This window comes from Ambystoma mexicanum, chromosome 3p, assembly GCF_040938575.1.
Source record: "Ambystoma mexicanum isolate Mex_15411 chromosome 3p, UKY_AmexF1_1, whole genome shotgun sequence".
In the NCBI taxonomy this organism is placed as follows: Eukaryota; Metazoa; Chordata; class Amphibia; order Caudata; family Ambystomatidae; genus Ambystoma; species Ambystoma mexicanum.
In genome coordinates, this window is record NC_090925.1 from 277564603 (window position 1) to 277591360 (window position 26758).

The following is a 26758-nucleotide window of genomic DNA, read 5'->3' on the forward strand; positions in this document are numbered from 1 at the left end:
CGCCTGTTAATTTCAGGCACTACCTCAATTGCCGTCAGGCATAGAAATCATAGCCACCTGTCTTTCACAGCCCTCCCCCCCCCCCCCAACCACTCTTGTTAAAGCCTGCCTGGCATTAGGGAAATTTTGCCGTCTGTCATAGTAATCATAGCAGCCACTCCTTCTCATCAACCTGCCATTTCCACTCCTTTGCCTCCTCCTGTCTTGTTAAAGCCTGGCACTACCTCAATTGCCGGCAGGTATAGTAATCGTAGCTGCCTGTCTTTCGCTGTGACCTCACCCCCCGACTCCTTGCCCTCTCCGCCTGTCTTTGCAGCCACTATTCCCTCTCCCCCCTTTTTTATGTTCAGTTGCACTTACTCCAATCATTTGTCCCATGACCTCTGATAGCAGCTGTCTGTCCCCCACTCCCTCCTCGTCTTCTCATCCCACTCTCCCTAGCACTATTCTGAATCATTTGACCTATTACGATAGTTGCTGGTTTGTTCCTCTCCTCCTCCCTCCCTCCCTCCACACACCCCCTCGCCCCCCCCTCTTGTGATTCATACACCACATCAATTGTCGTCAGGTATTGTAATGTTACTGCTTGTTTTGTCTAACTCTTCCCTCCCCCTTTTCTCCTTAATTGTTCCTTGCACTATCTGAAATGTCGCCAGGCTAATTTTGATAGCTATTTTTCACATTCTAATTTGTTACAAGGACTTGTATGAATGTAATTGAATTCTCGCATGTTTCCTCCTTCCTTAAAGCGCTTTGAAACACATTGTGTATAGGCGCTATACAAATAATCAATCACAATGTAAAGATGATGCCTATGGTGTTGGTCAGACTCCAAAGTCAAAAGAAACAGTCCAAATCACATAAACATACATGATTGGGAAAAAAGTTTCACTCTCTCCTGGTTAGAAATTAAAAGTCCTAAGGTCCAGCAAAAAGAGCTGGAGGGTCTCTCAGGTAAAAGGGAATTAGCACATTTTGGAGAATTCTCCCTAACACTGGTGTCTCGGCATCTTTTCGGGGAGGCCCCATATCTACAAATTGTTTCTTCTCTCTCGATTTTCCACATCATCCAGCTTACTTTAGAGCTCACTCTTCCTGCCCTCTAGTACCTTGACCCGGAGCGCCAGACCCACATCCATTATATCCGTGACCCTTTGATTAGGCTCCAAGGCCTCCAGCGTCTCAACCTTTGAGATCCTCTCTGTGATGGCACCCATCGAGGTCCGTACCTCGGCCCTGAATGCCTACAACTCCATCAGGATCATCTGCACATCCTGCTGCAGGGTCCCCAGTCCACCTGCTGCCATGACACCTACCACCGGTTGCCGCACACAGGCCCTTCTGTCTTCAGTACCGAAATACCAGTACCCCTCAAAGCGGCCCTGCTTTGCTCTTGCCACCTCAGCTCACAGCTGCAGTCACTTCAGTGCTGTGCCTCTGTCTCTGTCTCCCAGGTGCAGCTCTCCCTCTTTATAATACCTCTTGCAGCGGTTGGGCCCCTCCTGGTAAACCAATCTGGGGTCTTGCCACTTGCCGTTGGGCAGATCCCCTCTGGCACCCACCACCACTGGCCTCTCTGCTTGAAGCGCCTGTCCTTTGGCACTCAACCACTGCTCAGGAGTCTCAGCTTGATGGCCTTCATCTCCCCCCTGTTGCCAGTCTCCACCGACACTATTAGGATGTACGTCCCCCTTCAGGGGTTCCACTGTTGGGACCACTCTGCAGCAGTGGATGGTTACTCCAGTGAGTAGGGGCCCAGCTATTTCACCAGGGCCCGCATACTTTCCCTGGGCCCGTCGGTCTCCCCCTCACCCATCAGCTCTGCTGTGCCAATCCAGGCCGCAGCCCAGGCTCTCCAAGTCACTCCTTGGGGGTGCCATCACACGGCCTGCAGGCCCGCTCCATGGTATGATCTATTGTGCCATCACAGCCTTCAAGTCCGGGCTTGCCTCTGCTCGCAGACCGTAGCTCCAGCCCCCACTTCACTGGACTTCGGCGCAGCACAGCGATCAGTCACCTCCGGGCCACAGGCTTCCTCTCCTCCTCCCGCCGCTTCTTTTAAGTACACCAAAGCCCAGTGTCTGTGGCCTCCTGCCCACCTTGCTCCGCATCAGTGTTCCGGAGGCTGCCCAGCTACTTCCCTCGTTCTTCCTTCGGCCGGGGGCTCAGCACCGGTACCTGGGGGGCATGGGGTCCAGGCAGTGCCAGTTTTGTTGGTGGGATGCAGAGCTCTGGTCCAATGCAGCCATCTTGCACCGCACCCCCTAGCGGTCCGCCAATGCTCGTTTTAAACAGGACTTCACTGAACGCCAAACACAGTGTTGATAAATAACTCCAATTAAACCATTAACTCTCAGAAGACTGCTTTGAACAAACACTGGTAGGAACTTTGAATGCAACTCCGAGCTCAAAGAGTTCCCAAGAGGTGTTTTGGGCGGCAAGAGACAGAAATGACCATATGGATTAACATGGCCATGGGTGGGCACATAAACACCTACAAACTGTGTGCCCCCTCATATGCCATTCCTCCTCATCTGTACTCCAATGCAATTGTTTCGGTGTATAGGTGTCGCTAACCGCCCCAACCAAAAACAAGATTACAAAATAAAAAACATACAATATTAATCTGTCACAGTTTAGGTTACTCATTGTTAAAATGGATTTCTAGAATCTGGCCTGATGGACTGATTTTAGGAGGCCAACAGTTATAGTGAGCAGGAAAATCTGAGGTTAGCCAATACCCAATCAAGGTAAATGAGGAGACTATTCTAACAAAGTTACTCCCCGTAGCGACTACCTCATTTAGTCCATAGTCCTTTCCTCCATACCTTTTGTACATTCTGTCCTTTGGAACAGGACCGTAGCACTTTGTAAAAAAGCATCAAATTGAAAAAGGTGTCCTTTTTACGCAGGGTACCGCACGCAGTTGTAATCCTTAGCTCCGCCCCAAACATCGCCCTTCAGTCCTTTTCTATCGCCAGGTCTAAGACCATTTCAGCAATAGAGGATACTTATTAGAGGGGACAGCGGGCGGGCGTATAGAGGAAAGGGGACTATGGACTAGGAGTAAGGTAGTCACTACGGTGAGTAACTTTAATACTCTAGGTCCCATCCCCTTTCCTCCATACTTTTGGGAGATTACCAAGCACGCCTCACAGGAAAATCGGGTGGATGGAACTCCTTTACTGAAAGAGGTTTTTAAGAACCACCTGCCCGAACTGAGCAACTGCTCTGGAGCTGAGGTCTAAGCAGTAATGCTTACAAAAAGCTGATGGGGAAGCCCACGTAGCTGCTCTGGCAATGGTTTCCGAGGGAACATTTCTGGAAGGCAACGGTAGCCGCCTTGCCCCGCACAAGATGGCCATGAATTCCCTTTGAAGGCTGAAGGCCCTGAACGGTATACGCCTCCGAAATACAGGAAGAAATCCATTGACAGTTGCTTTCGAGGCTGGCTTTCCTTTCAGGTCTGGAAAGGTCACAAAGAGCAGGGAAGAGCTCCTCAGTTTAGATATTCTGTCCAAATAAAACTTTAGAGCTCATCTGACATCCAAATTATGCAATACCCTCTCGGCATCCGAGGCCGGGTCTGGAAAGAAAACTGGTAAGGAAATAGACTGGTTCAGATGAAAATCGGATACCACCTTTGGAAGTAAAGAAGGATTGGTCCGGAGGACAACCTTATCCTTGTGAAAGAAAAATGGATGTTCTACAGAAAAGGCCTGAAGATCGCTTACACGCCTTGCCGAAGTCACTGCAATCAGAAAAGCCATTTTCCATAAAAAGGAACCTCAAGTCTACCGTAGCCATGGGCTCAAAAGGTTTATGGCATAAAGGCAATGAGGACCACATTCAGTTCCCACTTTGGATGCGATTTGCGCACAGGTAGATCAAGATGCAATAAACCTGCAAAGTGTCTTTTAATGACAGAGTTTGTCAATGAAAAAGAGCAAGAGTCCGTGGACAGGTAAGCGGCAATAGCCAATAAATAAGACATGTATGCCTGAAGTTGCCAGATGAGAAACAAATGACAGGACCGTGTCAATGGTAGCTTCTCTGGGGTCCAGCTGCTTTGCTTCACGCCAGTGACAAACGGATGTTACGCTCACCTGGTCTCTGCTGAGGCGTTGGTGCACGGTTTGAGCCCTCCCGGGGGTGAGGTCGCTCAGATCCGACTTCGCCCTCTGCGCTTATGTGGTGACTGGTGGTAATAGGTGATGATACTCGGGACTGCTGAGTGGAGAATAGGGGGCGCGAGTATGCGAGCTTGTGCGCCTGATCCCCTTACAGACCCCTTCTCCCAAACCGTGGTACTCGTGGGATGTGCTGTCCCTGGAAAGCTCACCTGTTGATTAGTTTTGGCGAGCACTCCGTCCTGCTGCTTCTAGCAGGGGCGCTTATATGATGTGGACAGAAATCCTTCACTGGCCCCTTGCACGTGGTAGTCCAGTCCTGCTTCGACTAAGCCACTATACTTCAGTTAAGTGTTCCTGTTTGCCTTTGTCTTTCCTCGTCTGTTTTAGTTGTATTGGTGTCTGTTCCTCTTTTGATGTTTGCTCTTTTGCTTTCTTCCCTTGCAGGTGAGGTTGCCGGCCCAGCAGAAGCTGCAAAGCTCAAGGCGACACCCGGAGGGAATGAAGAACGAAGCTGCAAAGGTACAGTAGCTGGTAAGTTGTAAACTAAGGGGCGTGCGAGGTTCAAATGTGGCGCGACCCTAGGACGGATGTTCTAACCTAGTCTTTCTTCTTCACAGGGTTCGAGTTTGTGGATGTGGAGTACGGTGCTGCGGCGTCGGAATCAAGATCACTGGATGTCAGGAGATAAGTCTGCAGATGAAACACCAGTTTCCTGGAGGTAAGTATGCAGGAGAACACCTGCTTTCAAAGGTAAGTAAACTGGTCAAAGCGGCGGTGAGCATCACTTTGCACGCAAGTGCACAGTAACACGAAGCACCAGCCTTAAGGATGGAGCAGCTTATCTAGCGGAGCTTCTGAAGCCACGCCCACCAGCTTCAACTCCTGCACTGAAATAAAGTGTTCCTGCTCACATCTCTATATGAGCCTGGCGCCAAAGGCACCAGGACTGAGTCCAGCCAGGGTCCTTGTGTTTATAGATCCCAAAGGGACATAAGTGAGTCATGTGACCCATTGCCCCCATCACTAGATGGTGTGGTTTGTTCTGGGGCCTGTGGCCATGACAACTGATCCATTTGCTCCTATACTGAGATATCAAAGGTATTTTAGCAGCCTGGATAATATGCATATTATACGCGGACAAGTTGAAACTTTCGAAAGATTTGAACTCTGGCACCATGCCGCCAAGCTGAATGATTGTGGGGGGAGGGGGGATGGGTGCTACATCTGCTGATCGCTCTGGTGAAGCAGGTCTGGAATCAGCGGAAGCCTGATTGGCGAGCAGACTGACTGGCTGGCAGCCACCATGGGGCTATGAACCGAGAGTGCAATTCGTTGTGTTCCTGAGCTTGCATAGCGCCCAGTGAATCATCGAAGATCCGGGAAGGCGTAGGCCCTCATGTTGTGCCACGGAATCTCGAGAGCATCCCCCAGGGAAGAAGCTCTGAGCCCATTCCTGGAAGCATAAAGAGGAAGTTTCCTGTTTGAAGACGTCGCAAAGAGGTCCACTTCTGGAGTGCCCCAGGGTGGAAAAGGTCAGAGAGGATCTCTGTGTTCAGCTCCCACTCATAGCTGACCACCGCTCGCCGGCTGAGAAGGTCTGCAGTTACATTCAGCTGGCCCTGAATGTGCACAGCCAGCAGCCAAACAATGTGCTGAATGGGCCATTCCCAATTCTGAATGGCTAGATCAACAAGGGGAGGTGACCTGGTACACCCCTGCTTGTTGATGTAAAACATGGATAGCGCATTGTCTGCGGACCACTTTGTTCACAATCACTGGCTTGAAAGCTTTGAGCGCCTAGAGAATTTCCAGAAGATCCAGATCATGTATGTGAAATTGTAGGTCCTGTGGTGACTACCAGTTGAAAACCTGAAGATGATCCATCATTGTACCCCACCCAATAAGGGAGGAGTCCATCGTAATGGTTGTTTGAGGGGAGGGCTCCTGAAAAGGATTGCTGGAAGATGACCACCATAGGAGATCTGTTATCATGCAGGGTGGGACCGGAATCATTTTGGTGTCCGGGTCCACTGCCTGAAGCCAAGAACGTCAAAGAGCCATCTGCGTGAGTCGCATTTTGAGACAAGCAAGGGGAAGAGCAAACATGCATGAGGCCTAGAAGCCTCTGGAACCACCAGGCCTACATGCTCTCTGACTGAATGAAAACTTGACACGTGGTTAACAGATCTGCCATCCTGTCCACAGTCAAGTACACTTTGCAGTCGATCAGGTTCCAACGGAAACCCAGGAATATCAGGTCCTGGGAGATCGTCATGGAGGATTTCCGCCATTTCACCGACAGCCCAAGACCAAACAGGAGCTGAAGGAGGGACTGAAGATTGCTTGAGGCTTTCACTGGACAAAGACTGCGCAGAAGCCAGTCGTCCAAGTATGGATACACATGAATACCCTGTAGCCGTAGAAAAGCCACGATCACCGACAAAATCTTCGTGAAGACACGCGGCGCTGAACTGAGACCAAATGGGAGCACTCGGAATTGGAAGTGCTCCTCTCCCATGGAGAACCGCAGATATTTCTGATGCGGGCTCCAGATCAGGATACGCATATACGCGTCCTGAAGGTCCACAACGCTGCCAGTCGCCCTCCTGAAGAGAGGATTTTATTTGGTAGGACGTGATCATTTCGAATTTCTCTTGGTGAAGAGAAAGGTTGAACTGAGAAAGGTCTAGAATAGTGCGCAGGCCAGCCTAGTTGGGCTTGGGCACCGTAAAATGAGAGTAGAAGCCCTCCCCTCGTTCCACTAGGGGAACAGGTTCCACCGCCTTGAGGTCTAGAAGCTCTCTGCTCCGAGGGAGGGTGTCCCCAAATGATGAAAGGGAGGATTTAAGGGTGGGTTTGGGGGGGGAGGGGCAAGCGAAAGCCCATCCGAGCGACGGACAAAACTCACCGCTCTTCAGTGATTGTTTGCCATTCCTCCAGATGAAACGAGATTCGACCTCTCACCGGAGTCTCGTGCGAGCGCCAAAAAATATAATTTTGAAGACTGTTCGGCAGAGAGACTACCTGTCCCTGAAGAGGAGGCTGAAGACCGAGAGAAAAACCAACCTCGTTGCTGTCTCCGATGGGAGTTACCTCTCGGCGGATTAGTCCTACGAAACCTGCGGTCCTGGAACCCCCTGAAGGCTGAGAAGGACTGAAATTGGGATCCAGATCTCTGAGCGTTGACTGGAGGCTTCACTAGCACCGAAAGAGACTTGCAGTTTGCGTGCTCACCTTTGTCTTTGTAAGCTCCTCATCCGCTGAAGAATGAAACAACTCTTTGCCATCAAAAGGCAGGTCCAGAACTTTATCTTGGACCTCCTTTGAAAACTTTGTTGCATGAAGCCAAGCTTGACGAGGTGTCCACCCCCAACATGAGGCCTCGACCTGAGGTGTCGACATGGTGCGCAGCAGCCTCCAGCATACCCTGTGCCAATACTCTGGCGTCTGACAACCCGCCTTTAAAGTCTTCCAGCCTGTCCCCAGGAATGAATTCCTGGAAGTCCGCCAAATCCCTCCACAGTTTCATATTCACTGCCGCCAAAATGTGTGACGCTAACGCAGAGCTCCATTGCAGCGCCGAGTTGGCAAAAACTTTCTTGGCCAAAGAGTAGAGCAACTGGTCTTCCTTGGCCAGATCTTGAGCTGCGGTCGCAGAGGCCGACTGGGATTGCAGAGTGGCGGCCGCAACCACCATTGAGGAAAGGAGCGGACATGACGCTACTTCCTCTGAGGTGTGAAGCCTGTAACAGGCGTCAATTTTCTTATTTATATGTAGCCCAGTGTGGGGTTTATCCCAGACTTTGTTGGCCTCGGCCATAACGTCCTTCTGAAGGAACAGGCTGGTGCACTCCTGTGGAGACAAGATGAGCACCCCCGAAAGCATCCCTTCCTGCGGAGCGGGTGCCTCAGGTACTGGTATATCAAGGAGTGACATATCCAGAACCCGGTTGTGGAATGGTCTGACAGAGCAGGGCTGGTCCTCACTATCGTGGTCTGCCCGAGGGTCGTCCAGAACGTCAGGGTCCGCCGGTTGCGAGGAGACCAGCGTCAAATTGACATCTCGCTATGCAGGGTCTTGTCAACCGGAGACAACGAGGCAGAGGCGGAAGCGGGCCGGGAGAAAAAGGTGGTACCGCTGCCGGGGAACAGGTGCCATGACTGGAACTGCTGGGGCAAGATGCGACACTAGAGGGCACATCTCCCTAAAAAGGCCTTTTAAAGTACTCCCTCATGGGATCAGTATTCATAAGACACTGAAACTTCCCAAAAAAGGCATCCTCTGTCGTAACTTTAGGAACCGGGATGGGCAGAGGCCGCTCATGAGGGGCATACCCCCACAAACTTAGTGAGGAAGGCTGCCAGGAGGGCCCGCCCCCAACAGGGTCTACGTAGACCAGTGGGGCAGAAGCAGGAGAAAGCGAGACCACATGGAGTAGTGGCATCCGAGCGCGCCAGTCATAGGAAGGGCAGAACGGATTCACACCGTCCCGTGGACAAAGGTTGTCCACCAAAAAGAAGGCTCCCAGCACCCGCCATCGATAGCGTTGGTGTGGGGGATGAATCCAAAAGGGCCACTTTAGACCGCGTGGGAAGGACCACCATTTTGTGAGCATCTGAGGAGAACTGAGTCACATATGTGGAAGAGGCAGGTGACTCCACAGGCTGGTCAAGGGAATTGATCGAAACTTTAGCCTTGACACAAGGATCCTCGGCCGAGCCGGTACTATGGGGCTTAGGATGTTCAATGGACATCCTGTTGTGACCCTTTGAGTTGGCCTCCAAGAGAGGAACCTCGGCCAAGCCGGTAACAGAGGAGAAACTGTCGGTGACCTCTTCCCTGTGCCCCCTCAACAGAACCAGTAACACTGCAATTGCGGGAAAGTTCAGGAATCCACCTCACAGACAAGACCTTAACAGGTCCCTCAGTTCTTTTGGTACACACCTTAGCCTCGATAAGAGGAACCTTGGAACATAGTCCGGTCTTTATAGCTCCCCCAAAATGGGGCTTCGAACTGTGGTTCGGTACAGAAAGCCTCAACGGAGGCCTCAAGGCGCACTCTGGTGTCTGTGTGGGAAGCTCCAGACAAGGAGACCTCGGAGCGAACTCCGATACCAAACGCCTCAGCACTACCAGGCTGGCTATTAGCACCTGATTGGTGAACCTCGGATCGTGATCCGGTATCAGCAGGTCCCTTGCGGGAAAACCCTGGTACGCCTATTAGGGCTGCGAGGCACCTCAGGAGAAACCCCGGTAGGAGAGCTTTTGAAGCCCCTCCCGGACGTGGAGGACCAAGGGAAGGAGTCCCCCGGCCGGGGTGTCCTGAAAAGTAAGTAATTTACGGGGCATCTTTTCTTTGTCAATGAAGAGTTGAAAATGCGATGGAGGAACTCTCTGGAAGATCTCCTCCCATTGACGAAGAAGGATGCTGAAGTGCCTGGACCGAAAGGGAATCGCAGTAGAAACACGAGTTCCCAACCGTTATCCGGTGCCAGACACTCGAAGCAGAGAGAATGGGGATCCGCCCTAGCAAAGCGTCGTTCACAAGAGGAACCAGCGACAAATCCCAAATGATCCAGCATAGACAGGACTACGCAACTGCAGAACCAGAGCAGGAGAGAAAGACAACAGGAAAAGAAAAAGGTCTTCCCAGTGATGCAAGTGCGTCCAGCCCCGACCGCGCTGAGAAAAAGACTGAAGGGTAATGCGCGGGGCAGATCAAAGGAGGGCAGTGCTACAGCCGCGTGCGGTACCCCGTGTAAAAAGACAAAAACATTTTTCAATTTGATGCTTTTTACAAAAAGTGCCCCGGTCCCGTCCCACAGGATGGAATGGCCCAAAAGTATGGAGTAAAGGCTTTCCTTAGGAGAGAATGAGTGGGGGCAGAGGCCCTCAATGAATCCATCCAAAATAATACACACTAGTTCAACTTAGACAGGAAATTATAAAAATATTGATCTACTCTGGCCCTTCTGCACACACTGGAAAATGAATCCAACAGGTGATATTAGCGCACAATAATTAATAAGACATACATTACTCACCGTAATCATATTTCTGATTATTGCATCTGCTTAGATTAACATGCTAAGCATAACATCTACTGCTAACTGCATAGTATCGCTTTTTTTTAAGATTGAAAAGGTACATCGACATGGGTGTGACTGTAGCACTATACCCAACGTGACGTGTACTATACCCAAAATCGATCACACGCCGAAGCTCCACCGTTTGTTTTTTCTTCTGCCATGAGGTAGCCTTGCAGAATGCATGAGCGAGTACAGAAGGTTTAAGTGGTCTACGTTCCTTCTAGTACATGAGCGAGTACAGAAGGTTTAAGAGGTCTACGTTCCTTCTAGTACAAGAGGAGAGGAAAGGTGGGCGCATGTGAATCTAAATAGATACAATTATCAGAAATATGATTACGGTGAGCAATTTATGTCTTCTGATGCTTGTGAATCTGCTCAGAATCATATGCTGTGCATAAACTAGCAAGCAGTACTTGGAGATAGCCTTAGCAGTAGTGTTGGGTGAAAGTGTGAACAGAACTCCAGGGTGCTGCTTTGCAAATGGAATCTAGAGGAACATTTGCAATTAATGCTATGGTAGTCCCTGTGCCCAGAGTAGAGTGATCTCTAGGCGTAAAAGTTAGATCTCTCTTGGCAAAAGGTTAACAGTGATGCAATTTACAATAAATTTGGAAATAGCTGATTTAGAGACAGGGTTGCCTTCTCTACCAGCTGCCAAAGAGACAAAGAAATGGTTCGACTTTCTCAGTGGCTTTGTTTTCTCAAGGTAGTAGATTACTGCCCTCCTCACATCGAGTGTGTGGATGCTTCTTTCTGCCAAGTTAGTGTGGTTTTGGAATAAAGTGGGAAGTTCCGATTGATTTACATGGAACTTCAAGATTAATTTAAGCGCAAAATGTAGGTGTGCGCCCAAACCATCCTATCTTTGTGAATCAAAGGGATCTTGATCTGAAAGGGCCTGCAGTTCACCAACCCCCCTTATTGAGGTAATGGCTACTAGAAAGGCAGTCTTATAGGTGAGGGCCTTAAGGCTAGCCTTGTGCATGGGCTCAAAGTGAGGCCCAGTTAGTCTGGTAAGGACAACATTCAAGTTGCATTCGGGAGTTGGGTTGGAAATAGGGGCCTGAAGTCTCTTCACCCCCTTCCATGAAGGGGTTAATGACAGAAATGTTCCACCATGAAACCTTGCTCTGGGACGTGGTAAACGCAGAGACCGTGGCCAGGTGGACGTTTAGGGAATTGAAAAAAAAGTCCCGAGTCTAACAGGTGTGTTAAAAGACAATATCTTTGGGGAGCAGTCAGTTGGATCAACATTCTTAGCATTGTACCAGATAAAAGCGCTTCCACTTGTCTGAGTAGCAATGTCTGGTGTTGGATTTTCGTGCTTCCCGAGTACGTCCATGCATCTGTGAGGAAGTTGAAGGTGCCCAAACTCTGACTTCAGGAGCCAAGCTGCCAAGTTGAGTGTTTGGGGACTCTGATGCAGTGTCTCTCCGTGGTCTTGAGACACCATGTTGTACGGGCATGGCAGCTTACTGGGAGGGGAGACTGACATTTCCATGACATGGGAGAACCAAGCCTGTCGGGCCCACATTGGCGCCACTAGGGTCATTGTGACTTGTTCCTGGTTCATCTTGTGCACTATCCTGTTGCGAAGGGGAATCGAGGGGGAAAAGCATAGGCAAATCTCCCATATCATGTTATCCAGAGACGTTCCGTTTGGAGCATTTCTGAGGGTACCTGGAGGCATAACCTGGACATTGGGCCTTCTCCAGAGTTGCGAACAAGTCGATCTCTGGGAAACCCCATTCTGTAAAGACATTGAGTAGAATGTGCTCTTACTTTGATGCTGGAAAAAGGCATTATTTATTCATTTGTAAAGCGTGCATAGCCCAGAGGCAACTAGGCGGTGATAACTGTTTAAGGATATGGTTACAGCTTAGATTTCTTAGAGGTCAGGCATTACATTACAAGTTACACAGTGCATTGCAAGTTAACATTGAGCAGTAAATTTACATTGATTTCAGAAAAAGAAATTCTGCAATTTTTACATATTTGTACATAGTTACAAATCCTCATCATAGTTTGTGTTATTTTGAGGGTCTAAGAGACTATTGTAAAAGGTCAGATCTGAAAAGCAGGGTTTTAAGGTTTTTTCTAAATGACCAGAGTGAGGTATCGTTTCTCAATTGGCGGGGAAGGGCGTTCCACAATTTCGAAGTTATAACTGGGAAGCTTGAAACTCCAGCTTTCTGTCTTCTGTATCTGGGGGTGGAGAGCATGTTAGTGTAAGCAGAGCGAGTTGGTCAATTAGTGTTGACTTTGAAGATGTAGTTGCTGAGGTATTTAGGAGTCTTGTTAGCAATATATGCGTGTGTTAACGTCAGGATTTTGAATGTAATTCTCTCTTGGACAGGGAGCCAGAGAACGTTCCTTCTAGTGGAGGAAATGAGATTGTGGCTTGGGATATTTAATGCTGCTCTTATAGCGTTATTTTGTACTGTTAATTTTTTGATGTTTCTAGCGCTTGTAGTAGCAAAGAACGAATTACAGTAATCAGTCCTAGAGAGTATCAATGCCTTTGCCAAAGTGATTGTGTTTTCCGAGAGAAAAGGGTGGCTGGCTCTCATCAGTTTAGCCTTGTATGCAGCTGAGGAGAAAATAGCATTGACCTGTCGATTTAGTGTGAGTGATGAGTGAATATAACCCCTAGGGTTTTTTTTTTAGTTAGCCACTGGGATGGTGTTGCCATCAAAGATAGAGTTGTAGCACTGTGGGGGATTACAGAGTCTCGTTTGGTTTCCGATGAGGATAAGATCCGTTTTATCGTCATTGAGGCATAGTTCATTGAGTGCCATCCAAGCTTGGATTGCAAGGTATATTTTAAGTTTTTGGTGTCTGTAGCATAACAACCGGTGATTGGTATGAGAATGTGAGTATCATCCGCATAATTTGTATACGTGATACCCATTTCATCAAGTTTGTCAAACAGGAGCTTGGTGAAAGCATTATAGAGTGTAGGTGAGATGCATGAGCCTTGCGGTATGCCACAGGTCACTGGGACAGGGTGGGCTGCTGACATATCTGAAAAGACCCTCATGGTGCGGTTAGATAGAAACGGTTTGATCCAATTGATGGAATCTGGGGAAAATTGAGCTGCAGTCTCAAGGTGTTGGAATAAGATATCATGATTGACCAGATCAAATGCTGCAGAGAAGTCTAGCAATAAGAGGATACAGAGTTCTCCTTTATCTATGTATTGGTCCATTTGTGTTTTTAAGTAGTGCTGTTTCAGTGCCATGGCCTGCTCTGAAACCGGATTGTCTTAATCCCAGATTATCCTCCTCCAAACGTTTTTGGATCCGTAGATAGGCTGCACGATCTAGTATTTTAAGTAAAAAAGGAACTGCATTGGATGGACAGGGCCTCCATGTCCTGTAATCCTTTTATCATGTGTGTTTTGTGTTTTCTGCAAGGGAATTCATGTGGGACTCCTGGCAGTGCAGCCCTTCCTCTTTTTTGTTGTAAGCAGACCCTTGGAATACCCTTATGGCACCCATGGGTGGGTGTACAACCCTGTACCACCCCCCCCCCCCCCTAGTGTATGTTTTTGGCACCTGTGTGTGGCCCACAGAGCAGGGTATGGGCTGGTGGCAGCCCCATGCTGAATTTGACAGGTGCTCCGAGTATCCTCCATTTTGGAATACCAAGGTCCTGCCATTGGAATCAGTCGATTCCTGATAAGAGACAAGATGGCCCTTGTGGCCTCTTGCTTTCTATTGCCTGTTACCTTGTTTTCTCAAAGTCCTGGGAAGCCCTGACTCCGTCCCTTCCCCCGACTGGCTGGTGGGTGGAAGTTCCATATATTGTATTGTGGGGAAGTCCAGGCCAGACTGGCTGCAGCCTTCCCAATGACTGTTGTGGGTGCGCCCTGTGGGTGGGACCTGGGTGAATGGAGTGTGACTAATATACATTTCATGTTATTGGGTGTCTGGTTTCTGGTGTGTGACAATGACGGAGACAGCCCTGCCCAAAACTGGTATGAATGCAGTGTGGTGTGCTGAAAGGCTGGGTGCTTGTCCCAATCCACATTCCTTGTTGTGAGTGTCTGGATGGAAGAAAATGGCCTGAACGCACTGTGAGCCTGATCGGCTGCCTGCCTGCTGAATGCCCTTCTGAATGATTGGCTGCCTGAGCTTGGCTCAGCAGTGTGAAAGACAGAACAGTATATCTGGGAACCTCTCACTTAGCAGAATTGTTCAAAAGCTGAAGTTGAAACTTGATGCTTAAACTGGAAGCTTGGCTTCTGCTTTCCTTCGACGCAATCCGAAAGCTGTTGTATCTACAAGAACTGATCCAAGAGAGGACCTGGCTAGGAAACCTCTTCCGGAGAGAAACATTGAATTAAGTGCCAGGATGTTGAGGCAGTCGACGATCATCACCGTCGACTAAGGTTTGGAAGACAGTTGTAACCTCGTCGAGCGGAGCCTCAATGCTCCATTGCCTAAGACACTTTGAAATCAAGGACTCACTTGCCATCACCGTTGACCTTTTTATCCAGCCAGAGAAAATTGAGGTTGCCGACGGACCGAGGAGAATCCGTCGGTGGGTTTCCCGCCACCCGAAGTCTACAAAGATGCTGAAGATGCAAAAGCCAGCCGTGGTCAAGTCCCGATCATCTACGCCAAACGCCGACGGCCTGACGCCCTTGCTGGGCGCACATTCTTAATCGATCTGCTTTGCGGCAACAAACTTGTCATCGAGGTGTACCACATGCCTCATCTTAACCGATAGTCACAAAGGTCAAAGACGCTCTCTCGACGGCCTTGTTCACATTTCTTTGTAGGTATCTCGACGACCCGTGGCTCCTGCTTTAAATTGAGTCCACTCAAGAGGGATCCATCGACGATTCTTCGTAGAGCTCTGCTAAACTCTGGTACATAGGGGTAGTCGAACATTTTTTATAGCAAACAAGACTATTTTAAACACATATGAACTGGGCTTGTTGATACCCTTTAATTACAGGTTGCCCAAATGGGGGGACCCTCACACAGAACTGAGTCTTGGGTAGGGACTAAGTATTCTGGCATTTGTTTAACCCAATTGGTCTTCCTTCCCATGTCTATTGCGGATTCACTTTACTAATTGATTTGTATGCCATTAGAAACTGTCAGCAGTTGGGGCATTTGAAAAAGGAGTCAAGAGTTAACTGTGGCACCATATAGACATTGTACATATTTATCATATTAGAATTGCCAGACTACAAAGTGTGTTATGTGGACATTCCTTTGTGAGGGCTTGGGGACTACACTGTACTTAAAAACCAGCCCGCATCACCTCTTGAGAATCTAAGCCTTGATTGCTCGTCCATTGCTATCGCATAGAGAATCTTGGCTGGGTTGCTCTGTGCTTCTACTCTGCCATATCGAGGCCAGGAGTACAGATACCCCCTCAAGTCTTTACACTCTTGCAAGCACCACTTGTGCTCCACGGGTAGGGGAAAGTCTCTGCTGAACACGACTGCCAGAAGATTGTGTTGCCCTGGAACATGCGAGAGGAGGAGCATGTCGTGTTTGAGTGCCCACTTGCAGATGTTCTGGGACAGTCAGGATAGCTCTGGCGAGTAACCCCCCCCACGTTTGTTTCGGTAGTACATGGCTGTGGTACTGTCTCTAAGGACCAGAACAGTCTTCCCCGGAATTTGTGTTTGGAAGGCTTTCAGGGCTTTGAACACTGCAAGCGGTTCCAACAGCTTGATGTGATTGGACACTACTAATGGGGACCACACGCTGTGCGCGGTCTGTTGGAGGTGAGACATCTCGCCTACCCCCCCCACCCCAAGAAGATGGGTCAGTGGTTAGAGTGGCCTCTACTGCAGGGGTGGTGAAGGTTTTACCCTGCAGATGGTTTTCCCTTGACCACTGAAAAGACTGAACGAGGGCTGTCGAGACCACCACTAGATCGTCCAAATGGCTGCTGGCCTGACCGCATTGGCTCGAGAGCCACTCTGGCATGAGCTGCATGCACAGATGAGCGTGAGGAACTAGGAAGACACAGGAAGCCATCATCCCCAGCAGCCGCATGGCCTTCTGAACAGTTACCCGGTGACTGGCTACATAATGAGGGATCTGGAACAGCATGTTTTGAAGTCTCTCGGAGGGTAAGACCAGCCTCTCTTCTGTCCGAATCAGGGCCCTCAGAAACAGTTTGACTTGGGTGGGGAACACACTCGATTTCTTCTTGTTAGAGCATCCCAGGTTGAATCGAAGATCTACTGTTGCCTGGGTATTTGCTGGGCATGTTCCGTACGAGTCCCGTTACGAGCCAGTCGTCGAGGCAGAGATACATGGGGATGAACTGCCTGCGCAGGTGAGCCGCTGCTACCGCCAGTACCTTTTTAAACACCCTCAGGGTTGAGGCAATGGCAAAGGGGAGAACTTTGAACTTTTAGTGCGTGTCCTCTAGCATGAACCTGAGGTATTTTCTGTGCGCTGACAACATTGAAATATGAAAGTATCATTCCTTCATGTCCAATGTGGCCATCTAGTGCCCCTGCTGCAGCTATGGGATTACATCCTGAAAAAAATGGTAATCCTGAACTTGTGGCTTGACAGACTTGTTGGCAGGACACAGATCTAAAATAGGGTGCATGGCTAGATCCTTTTTGGGTACAAGTACACTGAATAAATACCCTTTTTATTTTTTACCTGGAGATGAGGAACGACTTCGAAGGCACCCTTTTCCAATAGGATGCCCAGGTGGTCTGGGGACAGTCTGCTTTTGGGTAGATGGTAGTGGGGCGGCTGGAGGAACTTTATGCAATACCCATGGGCAACAGTCTTGAGTACCCACTGGTCTGATGTGCTCCCCTCCCATGCGTGGGCAAGCTATGCTAGACGTCCCCCGACTGGGTAAGTGTGGGAGGGGACACACACCGTCAAGTCACTTGGCTTGTTGATCAAAAGAAGCCAGAGTCTCTGGTTTGCACCACGAATTCTTCAACCAGGCGTGGTGTTTGAGCAGGGCTCTCTGGGCAAGGACACGCCCCACAGTCTCGCCAGAGTCCCAAGTGTTTGAGGATTTTCTGGGTGACTGGTCTGCCTTCTGAAACCACAGCCAAAAGGTGGGTACGAGTAGGTTCCGGGACATCCTGAAGGACATCCTGGACAAGGCCCAATTGAACATCACTATAGCTCGTGAGGAGCATGGTGTAGTTGGCAATCCTGGTGGAAAAAGCCACAGAAGTGGTAACACGCTTGCCAAGGGCATATAGTTTAGCAGTCTTTGTCAGGAAGGGATTCTGATGAGGACAGCGGTACCGCCGCCCTCTTAAGAGTAATGATGACAACCATGGAGTCCAGGATGGCGTGGCACCTGAGGTAGAGCTGGTCTGAAGGAGCTGGGCAGACATTTTTCCACACAGGGGTTCAACACGCGTGTGAATGATGGTGTGAGAAATTAGGGGCGGGGGGCATGCACTTCTTGATTGAGCTCAGCAAAGGAACGGCTTGGCTGACCGTGGTGTTTTCCTTGAGAATATTTTCTACGAAGTCTGAATCAGGCACGGCTTTGTGTTTGGTAATTTTAAAGTGGTCAGCAGCTTTCTTCAGAAGGGTGAACATCAGTCAGTCGTCTATAGGCGAAGAGTCTCTAGGTTGGGAGGCACAACCAGAAACATTTTGTCAGTGTCATGTGGCGGGATGTGCCACGTGTCTTGGCCATCCACAGGGTTCCAGTCTGGGTCCTGGTAGGTGGGATCCTGGCTGCTCTGGCCATTGTCTTGGACATAGAAATCTCCTGGCTAGGATAATCTCGTCATCCCCAAATACATCCACTTGGGGGGTCCTGATGGGACTCCTCCAAGGAGGAGAATTGGTAAGTGGAGCCTCTGGGACTGGCACAGGTCCACATCCCTATGCCGCTTCAAAAGGTCCTCTTATTGGCCTGAGAAATTAATTACCTCTGACATTTTGTTCATACAGGCTTCAAACTTGTCCCCGGTCCATTCAGAGGAGTCTGAAGGATCTGGAAGGGGAAAGGGCTGTGCAAGAGGAGCTGGGAAATAAGAATAATCCTCAGGTGAAAATTGGGCCTTCCTGGGGTGCAAAGCAGGCGAACTAGCCTTAGAAAGCTTCTCCTGAAGCTTCAGAGTGTTTGCCGAGTGGACCCATTTTGGCACGTCTTTCGGCGCTAATGCGTCGGAAGTTGAGGGTTTAGAGGGAGCACCCGCTACAAAAGGAGATTTAGTAGCATGCGTAGGCAATTGCACAGAGGGCGCCAAACCACACGTTTAGGAAGGCCTAGTCGAAGACTTTGATGGGCCTGCAGGCATGGAAACGTTCAACAGGTCAGCTGGGGAGAGTTTGGGGATTGTGTGCTTTAGAAGCATGTGGTGCGTGAGTGTCCCTGTTGCCAGGATGCGACTTCCCCATAGCACTGCCTGCGGCATGCCAGTCGGGGCCAGGGATGGACACGTGAGAGCACACAGGCTCTACAGTAAGGTCAACGGTCTACAAATTGGAGCAGCGGCTGCCGACAGATTCCTCGTCTGAGGAGACGTGGGGGAGTAACTCTCTGCGTGCATGATGTATGTGCACACCTGTCTTTCAGGGTCTTTGGCAAAAGAGCTCGCAGTAGGCTTTAAATGAGTGCTTGTTGTGGTCATGAGGGAGACATCGATTGTGCATCGGCAATGGGCGTCCTTCCAAGGGAATAATCTGTTGCAAGACAGGCAAAATTTAAAATGGAGTCCTCTCCATAGCAGAGGGAAGTGGCAGCCAGACCAAGAGAAAAGGCAGAGAAGGGGGTAAAGGAAAGGCATTCTCGAGTGAAGACAATGAAACAGGGCCCCACTCTCCCTACTGTAAAAGGTCAGGCCAGGGGGGCCAAGGCCACATGGAAAACAGTTGATCAGCTCAGGATGGAAAGTCGCCAGACAGGACCAGTCGTCCAACAGCCGTCAAGTAGTCAAAGGCAAGCGAAACCGCCGAAGTACAGAGTTTTCGGCGGGCACCACAGGGATTTCTGCTACAATGACAATATATTGCTTATTCCGTGATTTTTATAGATGTTTTAACCTGGAGCTTCCAGTCTGAAAAAAGATCCTATGGCATCCGGATCTCGATGAACAGTTTAGAAGAAAAGTACTTTTAAACACTTGTTATACTTTTCCAGACACAATCCTTTACTTATCCAGTCCTTTCCTATGCTATTGCACGAGTTCACCCAGGGGCAGAAGACGGACCCTAGTGCTCTAGGAGCCAGCTGTAGGCTGGGTGAGATAGGCTTCTGTTGCAGGCGTCTTGTGGAAGACCTACTTGGTTGCACATTATGCGGAGCTTACAAGTGTTTATATTGCTACTTCACTGGTTCGGCGGTTTCGCTTAGAAGAAAAGTAAGGTAGCATTACCTTACTAAAGGCTAGAGCTCTCAGTTGACCCTTGGCAGGGTTGCGAAATTTTATTCAAATATACAATCAAGTATTAAATATTGATTCAAAGATATGAAATAGTTGTAGTGAATTCTTCAACAAGAAATGTTTTATTCACATTTCTAGGTTTAGTATCGCCAATTCGATTTTCATATAGTGAGGCAACTTCGAAAAACATAGGTTGTTTCATCAGTAAGCACATATGCCAATGCATTTCGGTCTATGACCATCGTCAGGGCCATGCTTTAGTGAATATACCAACAACTAATCATTCATAGAACAATACAGTATTTCAACACAAAACATATATCAATTATTCAAGGATAATGCAAAAACAGATAAAGCACATACCCCCAGGTGGGTTGATTAACAGGAATGTTGGAGAAAACTATTGAGAATACCGATACGAGAGGACAACCAATTTGAAGCAGGTACAGACTGCCGCACATTGGGAATAGTTAAACACTGGAAACACTTAGTTGTTTAACAATATTGACATACTTTTCATTTATTTTCTCCCTTGTTCACTCACACGGATCCACCTGGGGGTATGTGCTTTATCTGTTTTTGCATTATCCTTGAATCATTGATATATGTTTTGTGTTGAAATACTGTATTGTTCTATGAATGATTAGTTGTTGGTATATTCACTAAAGCATGGCCCTGACGATGGTCATAGACCGAAATGCATTGGCATATGTGCTTACTGATGAAACAACCTATGTTTTTCGAAGTTGCCTCACTATATGAAAATCGAATTGCCGATACTAAACCTAGAAATGTGAATAAAACATTTCTTGTTGAAGAATTCACTACAACTATTTCATATCTTTGAATCAATATTTAATACTCGATTGTATATTTGAATAAAATTTCGCAACCCTGCCAAGGGTCAACTGAGAGCTCTAGCCTTTAGTAAGGTAATGCTACCTTACTTTTCTTCTAAGCGAAACCGCCGAACCAGTGAAGTAGCAATATAAACACTTGTGAGCTCCGCATAATGTGCAACCAAGTAGGTCTTCCACAAGACGCCTGCAACAGAAGCCTATCTCACCCAGCTTACAGCTGGCTCCTAGAGCACTAGGGTCCGCCTTCTGCCCCTGGGTGAACTCGTGCAATAGCATAGGAAAGGACTGGATAAGTAAAGGATTGTGTCTGGAAAAGTATAACAAGTGTTTAAAAGTAATTGTGAAAGAGTTAGTTGGTAACTAACTCTTAGAGTGAACAGTTACACACGTTCTTACTTACCTTCAAAGTGTTCTGCCACTTGTAAAAGTATATGTAAGGTTATTTTACTTACCATGGAAATGTTCTGCCATTTTGAAAAGCATATGCAAAGGCTTACTTTCCTTAGAAACTTAGATAAGCCTGGCTGCTTGGTCTACGCTACCATATACTCAGGCGGTACAGCATTATATTAAGAGTGGAGCCTTGTGTACTCTCAGTTCAATGGTTTTGCTAAGCCCTTATTTGGACTTCAGAAAAACTGTACTAACAGCCATGAAGAGGAATTCCGTGTGATTTTAACCCACTGATCCCAAGTACCGCCCTATTCAGGTTAATCAGTGTTGGGGAGACTTCTCAACAATGTGTTAATTGCCTCCACCTTAGAGACCCCCACCAACTTTTCTGGATTTTGAGGACTTGATTTTACCTGGAGAGAGTGTGACCCTTTTTCCCCCCACTCTCTCATGTATTTTAATGCAATTGTATACACTTTCTTTTTGGTTGTGGAGTCTAACCCACTCCATAGGCATCATCTTTTACAATTGGTCACAAAGCACCTTCAGTGTAGTTCCACAGGGAAGCCTTCCATATTTCCCAAGGTTTAAATACCTTCTCTGGGATCAACTACTGTTTCCCAGAACAGAGGAGTGAAATTGACTTCACTTAGTCCTGTAAAATTCAAGACCCAGCACACCCCATCTTACAATAGAGTGCTGGTGGGGTTATTTAGTATCCCATATGTTAGTTACTCATGTAGCATTTATATGTTACCCTTTCCTTTCAGAATGGCTGGTGGCAATGGTTTTGCAATTAACTACCATGATTTACCCCGACTGCAAACTGTTTGCAGCTCTGGTAATGTTAAATCGTGGGAGCCATATTTTTCAAAATGGCGCCGAGCCTCCTTTGTTAAAATCGTCCCGTCTTTTTTTTGCCATTTCTTTGTGGAAAGGCCCATCGAGTTTTTCTCTGCACACCAAACCAGGTTTGGTCTCTTTGTTCATTTCACCTTTGGTTGCTGAGAGAAACCTGCCTCTGGCGCCAGAGTGTCTGGGGTGGTCAGGAAGTGAGGGAGGTGCCCGAAACTCCCTGTGCTTAGCCTCCTAGGAGACCCAAATGCACTCTGCGGTGATTGGCTGGCTGACTGTCCGGCAAAGACAGCCACCCTGCAGGGTGAGTGACAGCGAGGCTGGAATGAATAGGAGAGAACTGGATAAAAGGTGAGTCTTATGGCTTGGAAGGCAGAGTCGACCACTGGACGAAGGAACCGAAGAAGAGCTTGAAGAGGACACCTGCTGCAACTCCTGGCCGGTTGGTTTGCCCGGTAAACCCTGCAGCAGTGACTGCTTGCCAAGTCTGCATCAACAGAAGCCCCTACAAGGACTACTGTCTTGGACTGGTAAGTGCTGACCCTAGACCACGAAACGCAAAATCTGCTGGTGTTTCTTGTGAATGGGGACGTGGAACTAGGTGCCCTCCAGGTTTAGCGACATCAAGAAGTCTCCTTCCTCCAGTTGGCAGAGCATGTGTTGCAACGTGACCATTCTGAACGTTTGGGACCTCACGTATTTGCTGAGACGTTGCAGGTCTAGGATGGGCCTCTAGCCCCCTGACTTCTTTCTGACCAGAAAGTATCTGGAATAGATTCCAGAGGCCCGGAGTTATTGGGGAACTAGCTCTATTCCCTCTTCCAGGAGCTGAGAGATGATTTGCATTACTTACCGCAAAAGCTTTTGATGGTTGTATCTGCTTAGATTTACATGCTGTGCATATGGTCCGACATCCAGTGGTAACCGCGGAGTATTGCATCTTGTCTTTCGAGAATCGAAAGGGGACGTCAAAATGGGCGTGCCTGTAAAACACTATCTCTACATGACGTGTAGTGTACCCAAGATCCTTCACACGTCATGGTCCCTCCGATTGCATTTTTTCTGCCGAGAGGGAGCCTTATGAATATCGTGACTGATCACAGAAAAGAGAGAATGTAGTAAGACATCCATGTTCCTTCCATCCGAGCGAGGAGGAAGGGTGGGCGCATGTGAACCTAAGCAGATACAACCATCAGAAATACTTTTACGGTAAGTAATGCATATCTTCGGATGTTTGTTAATCTGCTTAGAATCACATGCTGTGCATAGACTAGCGAGCAGTACCCAGAGTTGGAAGGGGGGTGTGAGAAGGAACAGTAGCGAAAAGATGTCTTCGTACTGCCTGTCCCACCTGAGAATCAGACCTAGAATAAGTGTCTAGGCAATAGTGTTTTGCAAAGGTGTGTACAGAACTCCAGGTTGCCGCTTTGCAAATGGACTCCAGGTGAACATTTGCAATGAAAGCTATGGAAGCCCCAGTGCCTCGAGTAGAATGTGCTCTAGGCTTGAAGGGCAGTTCTCCCTTAGCAAGAGTGTAAGAGTGTGATTCATTTTACAATCAACCTTGAGATGGCTGATTTAGAGACAGGATCCCCATTCTCTACCAGCTTTTACTTTTATATCGCACAGCTATGAACCCTAAGGTGTGAGGGCGCAGAGAGAAACAATACAAAGAACAAAAAAAGGACAACACCCCAGTGGGTTAGAGAGCCTTTGGTAGGTGTCAAATCAGTGGTCAGTAGAAAAGCCAAGTCTTAAGGGCTTTCTTGAAGAACGTGAGGGAGGCATGTTGTCAGAGTCTGCGGTATAGAATTCCAGAGTTTAGGTGCGACAATAAAGAAGACCCCCCTTTCTCAACCTTCTTAACTTTGTATGCTCTGATTGCATGATCTTAACGGCCTGCTGCTAGCCTTTTCTATGATATAGTCTTGCAGGTATGTGGGCATTACACCCAGTCTACATTTAAAGACAATCGTCAGTCGGAATTTGGATCGAGCCTTGATAGGGCGCCAATGTAGGGCGCGCCTAGCCTCAGAGACATGATCCCATTGGGCTAGGCAGGCTACGACTCGAACGGCTCCAATATGGACTACCTGGAATCTGTTGGAATTAGCTTTGCAGAGACCAACCAAGAGACTTCTGCAATAGTCAATCTTAGCCCCAACAATATCTCTGGCAATAGATTCCACATTGGCTTGCGAGATGAAGGGTCTCAGGTGGGCTAGTAGTTTCACTTAATAGATGGATGCTGAGACGGTATTACTCACATGGGCTCTCATGTCAATCGACTGATCTAATACCACAGCCAATATTTTTAGTTTTGATCGAGGAAGAGTGTATGGCCCAGCTGATGTGTGGGAACGTGGATTTCTTGTGCAAAGACCAGATCTAAGAGGGCCAATTCTAATTCTGCAGCTAAAGGCTCCTCAGTGTGACCAAGCCAGTAATTAAAATCTCTGAGGAGAATAAATCGAGTATTTGGCTTTAGCAATCGTAAGAGATCATTGGAAAGGGCAGCAGTAAAGTTAGCTGTAAAGGAGGGTGGGCGATAGATGAGTAGGAGGTACACAGTGGATTGGGAGCTCATACTAATTTTGATGTGCATGGACTCAATGACTTCAGTGAATTGCTCATCCGGGAGCCAGGTTAGAAATGGGGGGGGATTCATTCTTTTAACCTCTTCCATGAAAGCCTTAATCACTGGCATCTTCCACGACGACACCTTCTGTTGTGACGTAGTGTAGGCTGAGAGAGCAGCTAAGTGAACCTTCAGGGAATTAAAAACCAGGCCCGAGTCTAGTAAGTGAGTCAGGTACAACACAATGTGAGTAGGAGAACAATCAATGAGATTGACGCCCTCAGCTTTACACCAGATAACGAAGCGCTTCCATTTACTGGAGTAGCAGTATCCCGTTAGGTTTTCTTGCCTCCCTAAGTATGTCCATGCATCTCTGAGGAAGTTGTAGGTGTCCGATGACCTCAGGAGCCAGGCCACCAAGTTCAGGGTTTGCGGGCAATGTGGAAGCGTTTCTCCCTTGTCCTGAACTAACATTTTGTACAGGCAAGGCAGTTTCGTTGGAGGAGATAGGGATATAATCAGATGAGACCCAGGGTTGGCGGGCCCACATGAGGGCCACCAATCTCATGGTTACTGGTTATTGGTGCATCTTGTGCACAATCTGGTTGAGTAGGGGAGTCGATGGGGGTGGAGGGAGCGTAAACAAATTTCCCTGACCATGTTATCCAGAGACCGTTCCCCTTGGAGAAGTTATAGGGGTACCTGGAGGAGTAATCTAGGCATTAGGCATTCTCCAGAGTTGCAAACAAGTCGATCTCTGGGAAGCCCCATAGTGCGAAAATGTTGGAGACAATGTCATTGTGTAGTCGCCATTCGTACTCTGCGGGCAGTGGGAAGTCTCTGCTGAGCACATCCGCCAGAAGATTGAGTTCCCCTGGAATGTGTTGGGACAACAGGAACATTCTGTGTTTGAGAGCCCATATCCAAATGTTTTGGGACAGCTTGGATAGCCCTGGAGAGTGAGTGCCCCCTTGTTTGTTCAGGTAGTACATGGCCGTAGTGCTGACTGTCAAGATCAGGACTGTCTTCCCCTGTAACCAAGTCCGAAAGGCTTTCAGTGCTTTGAAAACAGCCAATAGCTCTAGCAGATTTATGTGATTGGACGCTATATCCGGGGACCACACTCCGTTCGCAGTCTGCCGAAGAAGGTGAATGGGTCTAGGCTGGACTTCCACTTGTTGATGGAGAAGCCCAGACTGAATAAGAGGTCTATGGTCTTCTGAGTGTTCAGTAGGCATGTTCCGTAGGATTCCCCTGTTATGAGCCAGCCGTCGAGGTAAGGGTACACATGGACGGATTGTCTGCACAGGTGTGCTGCTGCCACTGCCTTCGTAAACACCATTGGCGCTGAGGCGATACCCGAAGGGGAGTACTTTGAATTGATAGTGCTTGTCCTCTATCGTGAATCATAGGTATTTTCTGTGCGCTGGCAACATTGAAATATGAAAGTATGCATCTTTCATGTCCAGTGTTGCAATGTAATCCCCCATTTCAGCAGAGGGATTACCTCTTGTAAGGTAACCATACAAAACTTTTGAGGTTTGACAAATTTGTTCGCTGGGCGCAAATCTAGCACAGGGCGCATGGTGAGATCCTTTTTGGGTACAAGGAAGTACACTGAATAAATACCCCTGTTTACTTGTAGAATCAGGACTACTTCTAAGGTGCCCTTTTCTTGAAGGATTTCCATCTGTTGCAGCAGGATGCACAGGTGTTGAGTCAGGTGTCTTGATTTCGGTTGTCGGCAAAATTCTATGCATTCCACGTGGGCTATGGTCTTCAGTACCCACTGGTCTGTTATCTCCTCCCATGCTTGAAGGAAAGATGTTAGACGCCCCCCCGACCGGGTGGCATGGGAGTGGACCTGGATACGATGACCCGAGGCCAGGGAGCCCCTAAGGGTGGAGCCTCGGCCTCTACCCTTTCCACGCAGCTGACCTCTAGGTGGATAGGTGGTGGTGGTGGTGGTGGTATTGGATCCTAGCTCTGAATTTCAGTTGCTTCCAGAACTGTACTGGTTGAGGGGATCGAGATTGCCCGCGAAAGGACGGGCGAGAGCCGCCCCCTCTCCGATAAGGTTTCTGGGTAATCTGCTGAAAGAACTCGAGTATCTTATGTTTTCTTGGCTGTTTCCAGTGCATCGTCCACTGCTTTGCCGAAAAAGTTGGTTTCAACAGCCTTGTTTATCAAGCCACCCTGGATCTCCAGCTTAAACCCGGAGTTCCTCAGCCAGGCATGTCGCTTGAGCAAGGTACCTTGTGCCAGGGTTCTTCCTGCTGTTTCAGCAGCGTCTAAAGTGTTCTTAAGCACATTCTGATTTACTTGCTTGCCTTCTGATACGATGGCGAGCAACTTAGCCCGTAAAGGTTCCGGTACTTCTTGAAGGCCTTCTTGCAGTAGGTTCCACTGGACGTCTGCATAGCTAGGCAACAGGATGGTGTTATTGGCTCGAGTGGAAAATGCAGCAGTTCTGACCCTCTTCCCCACTGCA

The 26758-nt window shown here is 48.4% G+C and overlaps 1 protein-coding gene across 2 annotated transcripts in view; it reads right to left on the reverse strand.

Moving 5' to 3' along the window:
• YTHDF1 (YTH N6-methyladenosine RNA binding protein F1) overlaps nt 1-26758 on the reverse strand; it is a 284714-nt gene that overhangs the window by 30065 nt on the left and 227891 nt on the right. The gene's annotated exons all lie outside the window — the stretch shown is intronic.